Here is a 12,927-nt window from a genome sequence, read left to right as displayed (position 1 = left end):
TATACTCTTTTTCATCTATAAATAAAAATATTTTATAATAAAAATAGTATTAATATAAATTGCAGGGCATAAACTGACACCTGGGAAATAAAAACCAGAAAGTATCAGCATATTCCAAGCTTTCAACTAACTATAAGCTCCACTATTTGTTACCCAATGTATCAGGTGGTAAATGTCATATGGGAGTTGTCTTTCACTTCCAGCAATATTCCTAGGAATATGACATATTTGGAAATTATACCAAATCTGTGTTGCAAACATATAAACTTGTACATTATCAAATGTGCTACATTTACTTGATTGTTTGCGTTTGTTTTTGTTGGTTTTTTTTTTTTTTTGATAAGGAGAAACCTGAAAAAATGGTGAAGAAAGCTTAAGGTTCTTTTTTTAAGCTGGACACTTTCAATTTCCCCTCAAGACGTAGTACCAGAGATCACCTGATTCACTTTCAAAGGGCAGACTGGAATCTTTCTATGGCTCTTTCTATCTCCCTTGAAGCTCGAGGTACTTCTGAACTGGTCAGTCTCCTGGGATCGGCTAGAGCAGCCTTGAGTCTCCACCGATTTGTCCCTATCACCATGATTGTCTACGTGTCCGTCACATATGAAAAACAAGGCCCTCTGGACTGTAGAGAGTTTATAAGTGTAAGAGGGCTGGAACAGAGGTGAGCACCTCACCACCCTTTAGAACCACTTTTTTTACATTAGCATTGTCTGTTTTGTGAGGTAAAGCAGTTTAGGCTGCCACCTTTCTCCTGCACTATTAGCTTCACAAGTGGTAAGAAATGAAAGGAAGAAGGTACCAGAAGATGTGAAACTATGCTTTTTCTCCCACACTGTCCAGCAAAACCGAGCAAACACCCAGAAGACTATTCTCATCATGGCAGAATAAATGCCTGCCCGGTGGGGTCCTGCCTGCATGCAACCAGATAAGGCAATTTCTGTGGCAATGCTGTCTTGCACTGACAGTGGTGGCTGGCAAACCCGCGTTTGTACGTACAAGCTAGCCAAAAGCCCATGTGTGAATGCCAGTGTTTTCCCCCGTTGGTGATGTGTCCTGTCAAAGGACACTTAGGATGGCTGTGTGCTGAGCCTTCTGCTGCTTTCCTTTTATCTTTGCATCCATTTGGAGCCCAGGACAGGGAGAGACGAGACTGCAGAGCAGGTTATACAGTTCTAACAGGAGTCAGATACATTTTTCATCTGAAGCTTCTTGGTTTTGATTCTGACACAAGACATTTCATCAGGTTATGAATTATTTTTACAAAAGCAGGACCGTGCCTGGTTTGTCTGGTTTCTCTGTGGGACAGTTGTGTCATTTTTTTTTTAAAGAATACCAGTGAAAGGCATCCTTTGTGTTTTCAATTTGGACCGCATGAGTGAGGTGAAAAATACAGTGAGGTGTTAGTTGTTATGTCTATTTTAGTTGAGGGCACAACTGTACATTTTGATGTTTTGTTTCTGCCTTTTCTTTAGTCACAAAGGCAGAGCCTTTCTTCTGTGCCGCCTTCTATTTAACCTCCAAAACAACTGCAAAGTATTAGAATGACTCCAGTATCCTCTCCAGCATGAATGTTTCTTGAGCTCAAGAGAAATGCCCACGGTTTCATTAGGCTGGTTATCTGACAGACTGCTCATAGAAAACAGCTGATTCTTATTTTTTTTTTTTAACTGAACAGCTTTGGCTTCCTGTGATCAATCTTCTTGGCTACGGCAGTAAATATGCTAAACTGCAGGTGCCAGCAAGCTTTGAGACAGTCTGAGGCATGAATCCTGACCCATGGTTGTGTTCTGTGCGTCATCAAATAGCCTACCTTGTGTGCAACTATTTGGCCTATTTGTTAACTTGGGTTTTTAGCTTAATACGCGCTTATTTACTTAGGGAATTAGATCCAGCGTAGGAGAGATGTAGAACAGCCAGCGGTTTATGATTTTAGTAAATAATCTCAGCTTTGTTCAGTTTTGCTCTAGGTCAGGCTGCCGCATGGAGTAATTCCATATGGCAACCTGATTTGAGCTTACTCAAAGTAAACCTTAAAATGGATTTTGGCAAAATCCATCCAGCCATCAGGAACCCATTCTCAGTTTCTGCTGAGGATTTCCTGATAGCTTTCTTCATTTAAAAAAAGAAACAACAAAAAAACAACAGAAAAAAGAGAAAAATGTTGAAACCTTTTTACTGTCCGAAATACCCTTTCCTCTCCGCCCCCCCGCAAATCTTAACCATCAAAAAGCCCTTTAGGCGGCTCTAATTTATGCCAAGAGCTATAGAAGTTAGGAGGTGCAAACATGGCTCCGTGCCTTTGGAGGTGCGGCGCGGTGGGGTGGGTGCAGCCCCTCACGAGGGAGAGGCGTGATGGGGGGAACGGCCTCTGCCTGCTCTTCGCCTTTCTGCCCCAGCTCCTCTGCTCTGGGGCAGAGCGGTGGGTGCCTGGCCCCTTGCCACCTTGGGCAAGGGTGTCACCATGGGGTGCGTGGGCTGTTGAGGCCTCTGCTGCTTGGGGATTTGAGTGGTGGGAGAGCCTCCTGCAGGGTGCCACCAGTATTCAACAGCCAGGGGGAACATCCTGGCATTAATGAAGTCATTGACAGAAGTACTTTGGCCCTACCGAAGCGTGGCCAAAAACGTAAAAAACATTTTGAAAACAACACTTGAGGCGGCTCAGCGTGCCTCCCTCGATGGAGCGAGTGAAAGCGTAAGTAAACAGGGAGATTTACTCATGTTTGAAACAAACACAATTAAAAAAAAAAAAAGTGGGTAGGGAAACAAGCACACACACTCAAAATCCTCTCTTGTCATTTAGCTGAACGATGTCAAATGCGAATAAAAGCCCTGAGACAAAACTTGGGATAGAGGTAGAAATTCTGGCAGGGCTATGTCAAAGTGGGGCTCTTTCTTAGAAAAAGCTGCTGACTGAAATCAATACAGCAAGACCCGGAATTCAAAAAGACCATTGATAAGACCTGAGAGGGTCACTGAGCAGAAGTGCTAGTTGATAGTATTGCCTTCACCAAGATGCTTCAGTGTTTGCTTTAGCGACTTCTTGCAGCCAGTGGCTGAGCATACATTTAACACCCGAGATCACCCTGCTGGGGGAAGGGAAGTTTTTAAGGACTTCTGTAGTTTAAACAACTCCTTTAACTCCCGCATTAGCACATCGCCGGTTCTGTATATTAATCAATGTTTGATACATGTACTGCATCAAATTAATTGAAGAGGTTATTTTTTTTGTGTGGAGAGAACTGAAAAGGGATATAAGTTTTCTGTTTTCTGCTTCTATTCTTTAAGCACGCGCATTCATTTGACTTTTTAATGAGTTGTGATTTATCGCATGAAACTTTTTTAAACAGACCTTGGTTAACCTTTTAATTTTTCACACAGTAGTGATGCATCGCATTTTGGTATTTGTATATTTGTTTTATCATTCAGCACTTGATTAGGTAATGGCTTCACAGGGAGGGGCAACACGTAGGTACTTTCTATCATTCGAAATTACATTAAAAATTTTCTGGTGGTTTATCAAAAGGAGATGGAAAATTGATTAGAAAATAAACATACAGAGAAATCCCATTTCCATTTTTTACATAGCATTGTTTTGTAAAATTGCAGTGTTATAAAAATAATGTCAAAAAGTCAAGGGTAAGAAGAGAATTTTTCATTTATGCCAAAATAAATGTGCTGTATTTTGGTTAAAGGGTACTTTTACAATGGCTATTTTAAAATGCTGGTCTTGCTGCTCACTTAAAGACATGCTACTTTCTGAATATACGAAGAATTCCTTCAAATTCAATGACACTGTATTTGCATTACAGGGAGGTGCAGAGGAGAGAGCATTCAGCTAGAATTTGTCCAGCCCAGTGTTTCCATTTTAATTACTTTCTATTTTTAGCACTCGGCAGGTCACTCCAGCTCACCGAGGTAAGTGAAGCTGCACCAACTTGTTCCAGCTGAAGATCTCCAAATCTCCCTAGTTGTCATGGTTTCCTATGAGAATGAAGCTCATGCAACCACATTCCCTCTTTGTCCAACTGTCAGTCACTTCATCCTTACTATTTTTGCAACTCTTCAGCCTAATTGAATCAAGTTTTGAAAAGAGATGTCAGCCTAAATTCTCACAATTCTTATAAAAATAGGATGCTACAGACAGGCAAGAGACCTTCCATGCTGCAGCTCAAGTAAAAGTGAAACACGAGCGTTCTTCTTACACAAGATCAGAACGTGCAAACTCAGACATAAGACACTGGACCTTAGGGAGTGAGGTTCTGTGGGTTATCTTCTCACAGAACTGTGTATTTTCTTGTATTTAAAGTTACTTTGATACTATCCATTGAAATCTAGTTGGAAGATCACTTTATGTGTCTGAGCCTTGAAAAGGCTAGATGGTCTCCTGCATCAGGGAAATGTTTGCTGACATGGTGAAACACTAGTGCTCAAGTGAAAATTATTTCAAAAGAGCTATATGGTCCACATAAAAGTGTCACTGAGATAAAAAAATGGCCCAACAGAAATGGATTTAAATCTGTAAAGTGATTTAATTTTTAAAAAAATCATCTGATTTAGGACTGCTTGCTTGAATAGGAATTAAATAAGAGCAAACATTATATGTGTGTTTTCAAGCACTGTCCTTACTTTTTCTGTAATATTTCAATTCAGCAGAATTTTTAACATAACTTGGGAATTATTTAGGGTGATAGTGAGGACTGCTATGGCTATGTATATAGAAATAGCTAGTTTTAAAATACAAACATAACTGATAAGAGGATATTCATTACAATGACCACATAAATTCCTTGAGGTGAAGAACAAGGAGGAAGCGTGCAAATTCACAGTGGTGCAATGCATTTGCAATATGGATTGCACTTATCTTTTTATTTGCCACAGACAACGTAAATTATGTGCAGCAGAATGGAGATTCAAATGATCCAGCATCTGCATAAGGCTATAAATTACGCTGTACTGAGTATGTTAGAGAAAAGAAGACTTTACCAGTATCTAGTTCAAATGAATCTGTGTAAAAAGCAGTGTCCAAAAATCAGTACCAGGCTAATGATGAGCAGACCTTTTCAAGTATAGAGGTTCAACCACGTTTTGGTGTAAGTACATTACACATATGGGTTTTCAAACACGCTGTTCCAATTCACTTTTGCTGTCAGTCAGAAGCAATAATATTAAGATAATAACAAGCACCTGAGGTGACCTGAGGTTTCGCAATGTTTATATGAGTGCATCTAGGTTAAGATCTTTAGTGTCTCTCCCACCGTACCCTTTTCCACATGCAGTCTTTTGTCCTTCTTAAGGGCTGCTTCTTCTGGTGAACAAAGAATGTTTTGCCAGTTGTTCACCTCTGTGCCCTGGAAAGTGGGTGTCTATTGCTTGGCTGCTGCAGTTGTGAAGGATCTAGTCACTGTCTTGACCAGCTTTATTCCCAAAGTTGCAAGACAATCTGAAGGAACTTCTTTACTCCAGTGATAGTTTTCCCTCAGTAACCAGTGAAAGAGCAGGTCTTCAGTGAAGAGGAAAGAATAGATTCAGTGTTTTTTTAAAAATAGTCTTTGTCTTATGTCTGGGAAGTAACACAAGGAGACCTGCCTTCAAGTCTGATTACTTAGGAAATAGAAGAGAAATAATAATTTCCCTTTCAGTCAGAGTCTATGATGCAGGTTCTGTTAAAGCATATCGTTTATATCTTCATTAAGATGAGGTTATTCTCAAATAATCCAGAAAGACAGATGCCTTTGGGTTATTTATATTTTTATATCCTTTTCCATGTGATGATAAGAGAAGACATACTGTATTTTTTTTTTTCTTTTAAATGGCCTTATGGCTAGCAGACAATGAAATGAGACATAAGAACAGATTTCCAAATGCTGTTAAGGGCACTAAGTGTGTGGTTAAAGACCAGTTTTGCAGCCTTTGTGCCTGATTCCCATCTCAGCTGCACCGGTGTAAGGTGGTGGACTGCCTCCGCTGCAATCAGAAGCCGTCCACCTTTGTACAGTTTTACAGCAGGCTAATTGCAGCAAATCAACCAGAGGTATTCCTGACAAGGTGGTGTAAAAGAGAAAGAGAGGGCAAAATTAGCCTTTTTGACAACAATATCCACTGTGCTTACTGATTCTTAGATGTTGTACAGTTGTCATAAATCAAACAGCAGGTGGTTTTAATTGATGACATTATTCCTACTAATTTTTAAGCTGTCACAGACAGATCTAAAGCAAGTTATGTGGTTGAGTTGGAGTGGCTTGTTTTTTCTTAGAAATGTACAAAGCATTCTGTCTTCAATTCTGAAAGTGGAAACGTGACTTCTTCCTGGCCTTGCTGGGGTGTGCAGGGCTTGCTGGCTCAAAGGAAGAATGATATTTGCTTTAAAAAAAGAAAGACAACATTTTTTAAAATGTTCCAGAAAAGACCAGGTCACATCTTCCCCAAAAGATCCTTAACATCTTTTGTAACAGTACTAACAGTAACTTGCGTAGTTTTTGGACAAAGTGTGCCAGTAGCAATGCAAAAAAAAAAAAAAAATCGATGGCCATCTCTGACACAGAGCTATTGCTCGTGAACAGCTTGATGTGTTCACGCACGATTGCTCTGAGAGGCCCTAGACATGTTGTGGTCAAATTGGCAAAATAGGTAGCAACTGTATTCTCGCAGCAGCCTCCAAAGGAGAGAGGCAGATGTCTATTCTATCTTGCAAACACATTCTTTTACAATGTGTTACTTCATCTCTTTTATTGCACAAGAGGAAAGTGAGAGACAGAGAATCAAGGATAACACTAATGATAGGCCATATGGAATCCATAAACAATGTTGTTCTAGAATAAGATGGCCTTTAAAGGGGGTGGGAGCCTTATTGTACTTGGGCCAGACATTACCTAACTCCCCAGGTGAAGGAGAATAGGTGAGAATAGGGAGCAGACGCTGGGAGCGTGCGATTCAGAGCAAGGCTTTCTGGAAGATATAAAGAGCAGCTTGAATCCCTTTAAAGGTCTGAGTTCCTTTGTATTAAAATAGCCTGCTCCTGCTCTCTGGGAGCTGAACCTTCCTCACGAAGACTACTTAAGAAAACACTGTTTTGAAACTGGATTAAGAATTTGGCCTGTTGTTTATGAACCACTTAGGAAACCCTGCGCTTTTATGTGAAGACATGGGGTTCCTAAAGGGGGAAACAACTGAGGGGACCTCCTCCAGTACAAAATGCCCTTGCTTTGACAAAGGGGAAGCCAGTAACAGCAACAAAGACTCAGGGCTGTCCTAAAAAAAATGGATAGAACTGCTACGCTGCCACTTTTACCTTTAAGAAAAGGTTGATTGGATAACACTCTACTCAGCAATGAAGGTAGTCATCGCTACTGCTGAAGGTAGTCATTGCTCTTGCTGCCAGCCTCCGAGCCAACGTCGCCCACAGGCACAGCTGGCTGCCGCCAGGAAGCTAGGGGGGTTAGTTATTTCTCCTTGCATTGCGCCTAACTGGCCAATGTTTTAACCGCACGAGTGCAGGGAAGAATGATAGTGTCTGTCTCCCCCAGCACATGTGAAGGTTTCAGGTTTTGGCCTTGTTGTATTTGACCTCATTTAGGACAAGAATGCTTTTATCTAAATCAAAGCCAATTTCTAGTATCAGTCTGAACTTGTGAAGACCCCCAGTGAACAAAAATATCACAGGAATTAGGCAATCCATGCAGAATGCATTTTGAAGTTTTAAGCATGTGCTTAAGTGCTTTTCTGGCTCTACTTTAATGAAAGATGGAAACGTAATGTGGAAATATGACCGAGAAATTCTGTTACATTAAAATTGGAATGAATCCCAGCAATGAACAAAACTCAAAATGAAGTACTATTTTGAGATTTAAAAGTAGCTTCCCTCCATGCTTATTCTCCTCTTTTTGCTGCTGTCTGATGCAAGCCCATGGCAAGAACACCCCAGCGAGCCTGCTTGCTACATTTCTGTGTAAAACCTGCTAGTTCTTGGACAGTGGTTTGTCACACTAGGGCATGCTAGAAGGACAGTACAAACAAGAGCTGAGGGATGAAAGCGTATTAGGAGATTTCTTATCGCTTATCAGAAGTTTATCTGACTCCCTTGAAAAGACTATAGGACACAGAAATGGGTAACAATAAATAGGAGATATAGAAGGGAAAAAGCCTTTTCTGTTTCCATTTCTTCTTTGGTGTAATTCCGTAATTTATCTAGTAACAGCAATAAAATAGAAGTAGGTTGAGGGAGGGACCTTCACCTGATACAAAACTTCGTATCTGTGCTGACTTCTGCATGTTTGTTTGGGGGAGAGGGCACAGACACCCAACTCAGTGTGTCCCAAAAGCGTTTCCCTGTCAGACCCTGTGCACGACTGGGGCCTGTCTCTTCTTGCAGCTGTGACCAAGTCACCGAGCAGAAGCAGCCGCTCAGCCATCTCAGCCAAGGCCAAAATGAGGTGTCAGAGCAGGGCGCCCTTTCTGGTGGCTCAGAGAGAGGCAGGAAAAAACTGAAGGGGAAGACAGTCAAATGCCTAGGGAAGTAGTGAAGGATTTTAGGAGCAACAATACTCTGTTGTTTTCCGCAGGATCTTTTGGCTGGGTTACAGAAGAGGAGTCTGGGTTTTGTCTCTCTGCACAAGGGGAAGTGACAACTCAGGAGGGGGTAATTGTGCTGAGACTTGGAGAGCCCCTGTCCCGGGAGTAGCTCGGTGCTCATCACACGTCCCTGCTACAGGGGCTGGTGTTTTTTAATAGTACTTGTGAGAATGGTGCTACCACTAGCATGGCAGGATGAGCAATGTGTGACGAAGGCTGCCGGGCTGGGTGTGAGCTCAGTGGGTTACTGTGGGTGTTGACAGGCAACTTAGACTGTCTTCCTCTTATGCATTTGCTAGAGCTATAGATTTTGACTATGGGCATAAAATTAAATGGATCCAAACCGATGAAGGATAGGTCAGTCAGTCGCTAATACACGTGGTGGTCTGAACACAATCTGGATGGCAGGGATGGGGGGAAGGTTATCTATAGACTCTGCTTCTCACGTGCAGCCATTGTCAGTTACTGTTGTAAAATGTGATAACACAGTCTAGCCTTTTTCATTAGTCATTAAAAAAAATAATCTCATAATATCAACCTGCCACACTTCTTCCTTTTTTAATTTAATGAAAGATAGGCAGCAGCATCTTTTAAATGAAAATATCGCACAGTTAAGAATCCCATAACACAGTGATGTAAAATGGCAAATATATCTCTGAATACTATCAGCTCCATGGACACCCATGAAAATCCAGTGAACACTACATTATTATGGGGAAGCACATGAAAGAAAAATGAACCATGAAGATGATATATACTAAAATTTTTCCTATTGTGACTTTTAGTACCACTTTTTTTTCATAGCTCAGCAGGATACCTGAGCTATGCTGAGCAATTGCCAAATGGCATGGTAAACTAGCAAGTGGGTTTTCTGTATGTTACCTCCAGTTTAGTGGAACTTTGTAGGGCATCAACCCCCTAGTAGATCACAACTCATTTTGGCAGGTCATTTTGTGTGCATTATTGACCTTTTCTTGCTGTCCATAAATCCTTGACAATGCTGACACAGAAACGCACCAACTGACCTTTCAAAAAATGTTGGAAATAATCCGTTCCAGCTGCAGGCCGAGGACACTGACCATATTCAAATATAAATCTCTCCATCAGCACCATGGACTGCTGGCAACAACAGCATTCACACTCCCCAAACTGATTCTCCACACCAACAGGCCTGATGTCCCTTATGAAAAAGAAAATTCTCACTGGCTAAAATCAGGAGGAGGAAACCCCCTTTTTAAAGCTGACTGTAAGGAAAATTTAGGACAGCACTGGTTTGACTTTCCCCAAAAGCTGGCTAGCAACTAAAGCATCCTCCCTTGACAGCTCTTAGCATAAAATGTTCTTAGCACCTGTAAGTCCTGTGGAGCTCAGGCTCAAGCCCAGAACAAAGTGTATGGTTCCTGGTTTTGAGCTGGCATCCTTTCTTCACCTTTTAAAGCACAAGGCTTTCCTCTCAAACTCTTTGTGCAATGTATTCTCTCCATTTGCAGAGTACAATGTTTGTTTTCCTCTTTCTTCTAAAGGAAAAAAAAAAACCCACTTGAGAACTGACTCTTCAGCTATGATAAACTGTCGCAGTTGTGCAGGGGTCCCCATGAGTCTGGATCCTTGAACCAGCTGCGTGGGTTAGCTAAGCTGTGCTAAGGGCCAGTTACACAGGGCTTACTGTCTGTGGGTATGGTCTTGAGGTCAGCAATGGATGAGATGCTTTGAATGACCTCTTGGTGAGCATTTTCTGTAGGCTAAAAGCACTGTAAATTTGTAAACTGCTTTATCTTGGGGTACTTTGTTCACGTTCCTAAATTAACTAGCTGTGGCTTATATCCAGTGAAGAACTTCCCCCACGGCTTTCCTATCAAACCATGATGAAATGTATTGGTAGATATGTGAGATAAATATCATGTACTTCCAAATAGCTGTGTAAGCTTATGCATTTCTTTGCAAGGAAGTGGACTACTTCAGGGAAATAGTGCCTTGTGGAAAAACATAATTTGAGTAACAGAGAGAACCTAGAGCTGAGGTAGAAACACAGAGATTTGTGCTCAGGAAGTGATAGAGACCAACCATTTGGCAGGGTTGAAAGAGGAACTGTCTTCTCATATGATGAGAAGTTACATTCAGGGTGCAGTAATTAAACTTAAGACTACTGAAGGGAAGAAATTTCTCTTGTATTATTGAACTCCATGAGAAGTTACATTCAGGGTGCAGTAATTAAACAAGACTACTGAAGGGAAGATCAAATTTCTCTTGTATTATTAAAAGTTCTCCAACTGCTGAGGTAAGGATAAGGTGCTGATGGGAGATTCTGCGTGTTGCAAGGTTTCTTCTGAAATGTGTGGTGTCAATCTCTGTCATGTTTAAGAGAAAGTTCCATTTAGATAAACAGAAAAGGCAAAAGTTCCCTATCTAGTTGTTTCAGGATAGTAGCTGAAAGAAAATCTGTATTGTATATGTATTAATATGGCAAACCTCACTGGATCTTTATTATGGAAGCTAATAATTTAATAATATTTCACATTTCCAGAGAAATTTTATTCAGTCTGTTTACATTTATTTCCAGAAAATTTATTGATGTGGATATCCAGGAAAAGATGGCTAAATAAATAAAAGGAAGTTTGTAATAAACGTTTTTCTTCTGTTTCTTCCTCATTAAACATCAAGGGTAGTAATGCTCAAAATGTCTTTTTCCAGCCCCCTTACCAGGATCAGTTTTCCTTTGGCACCCATGGGCTTGATAATACAGATTTGACTTTGCTAATATGCTTCTTTCTGTTAGTTTTGTGTTTAATTCTGGGAAAGAACTAGTAGTAGCATGTTCTGCATATAAGAGTGCTTCACATTTCCTTTCCAGCTGGCTAGTATATATTTTTTGTAATTGTTGTTTCTACATTTGTTTCAAATTTCCCTGCCTCCTTGAAGCAAGGGATAATAGTTTTGAGAACCAGTGCATGGGTATTAAACTCATCTGTGTAAAAGGGAATTCCAACAGCTTGGATGAGATTTTAACAGTTTTTTTTCTCCTCTTGTAAGGCCAGGGACCATGTAATGATCTAGTCCAGCCTTCTGTATAAGGCCATAAACCTCACCATGGTTCCACAGCTTCTTGTCACTGTGTACTCTCCAAGTACAGCATAAATACTAAGCAACGGAGAATCTGATAAAGTCCTTCTGAAAAGTCATGGTGAGAAAAGCTCTAAGTCTAAAATCCGGGCCTTTTGGTGGGTCTGCAATTAGCAAAGGACTTTCATAGCCGCATGTAAACTTTTTGTAAAAAACCAAAATAACTTTGTCTGCAGGACTGGAATATTTCAGAGCTTATAGATCTTAAAGGAAAACAGAGATTTAAATGTGTGTTTGTTTTGACAGTATACTTTTTATGCAGAATGCTTCAATGCTGTTTCATAGACTGAACATCTGCTTCTTTTCATAATGTACTTATGTAGATCAAGTATTCTTTTACATCTCAAGATATACTTTATGTATTCTGCCTATAGTTGCTGTTAAAAAATGTTGACAATTTGTTCATGCCATGATTTGTGTATGTCTACAGCATGTGTTCCCTTCTGATATAGGACATCTTTAACCTCAGTTCCAAAAGCTCCTCACACAGAAGGAGCTGGAATCTCTAAATCTGGATTATACATTTTCCTTAAAATTTCCTTTGCTTTGCTTCAGCAACTCATTACTGAGCTCACTGAAGACATTGGTAGTGGACAGCATAATGTTTCCATAAAATAAAATACAGAGGTTCTTTTCATCCTCTCTGTCACTCACTCCCCTAGTGAATTTGAAATCTTCACAGAAACCGATGAATAAATGTGAAAAGAACGCCATCGGTAGATTTATTTAGCAGCATATCACCAAAGGTTCCTTTCACTCTTCATGCTCCTGCTGACAAAATGTTAGGCATTCATAGCCTCTTTAGTGAGAGCCCCTCCTTCTATTTCAGCTTCATATGCTTATATTGCACTTATGAAGAAGGATCTAGACTGGAGTCCTGCTTCTATAGTCCAAGCTTCCCTTGGAAGGCCATTTCAACCAAGTCCCCATTTCTCCCTTTCCTCTTTCTCCCACCTGAAATTTCAGTAGCTGAGTTAACAAGAAAGGGGTTTTCCCCTTTGTTTCCTGACCATTTTCATTCTCAACCAGTCATAACGCTGATGTCCCTAAGAATAACCACATGCAGTTGTTAGTTCTCCAGAGGATAAACAGTTAGATCACGACATCACTGGGCTTTGGCCAAGATTTTAGTGTAGCATTAACCTATACTGAAAAAAAATGCTTTAGCTTCCCTGATAGGGAATTAGTAAAAAATCAGTCTAGCATTTGGCAGCAACAGTGCTTAAACCAACTTAA

Source organism: Egretta garzetta, unplaced genomic scaffold (assembly GCF_000687185.1).
Source record: "Egretta garzetta isolate BGI_Z169 unplaced genomic scaffold, ASM68718v1 scaffold231, whole genome shotgun sequence".
Classification (NCBI taxonomy): Eukaryota; Metazoa; Chordata; class Aves; order Pelecaniformes; family Ardeidae; genus Egretta; species Egretta garzetta.
The sequence above is the reverse complement of the archived record's forward strand: the minus strand, read 5'-3'. Positions refer to the sequence as shown.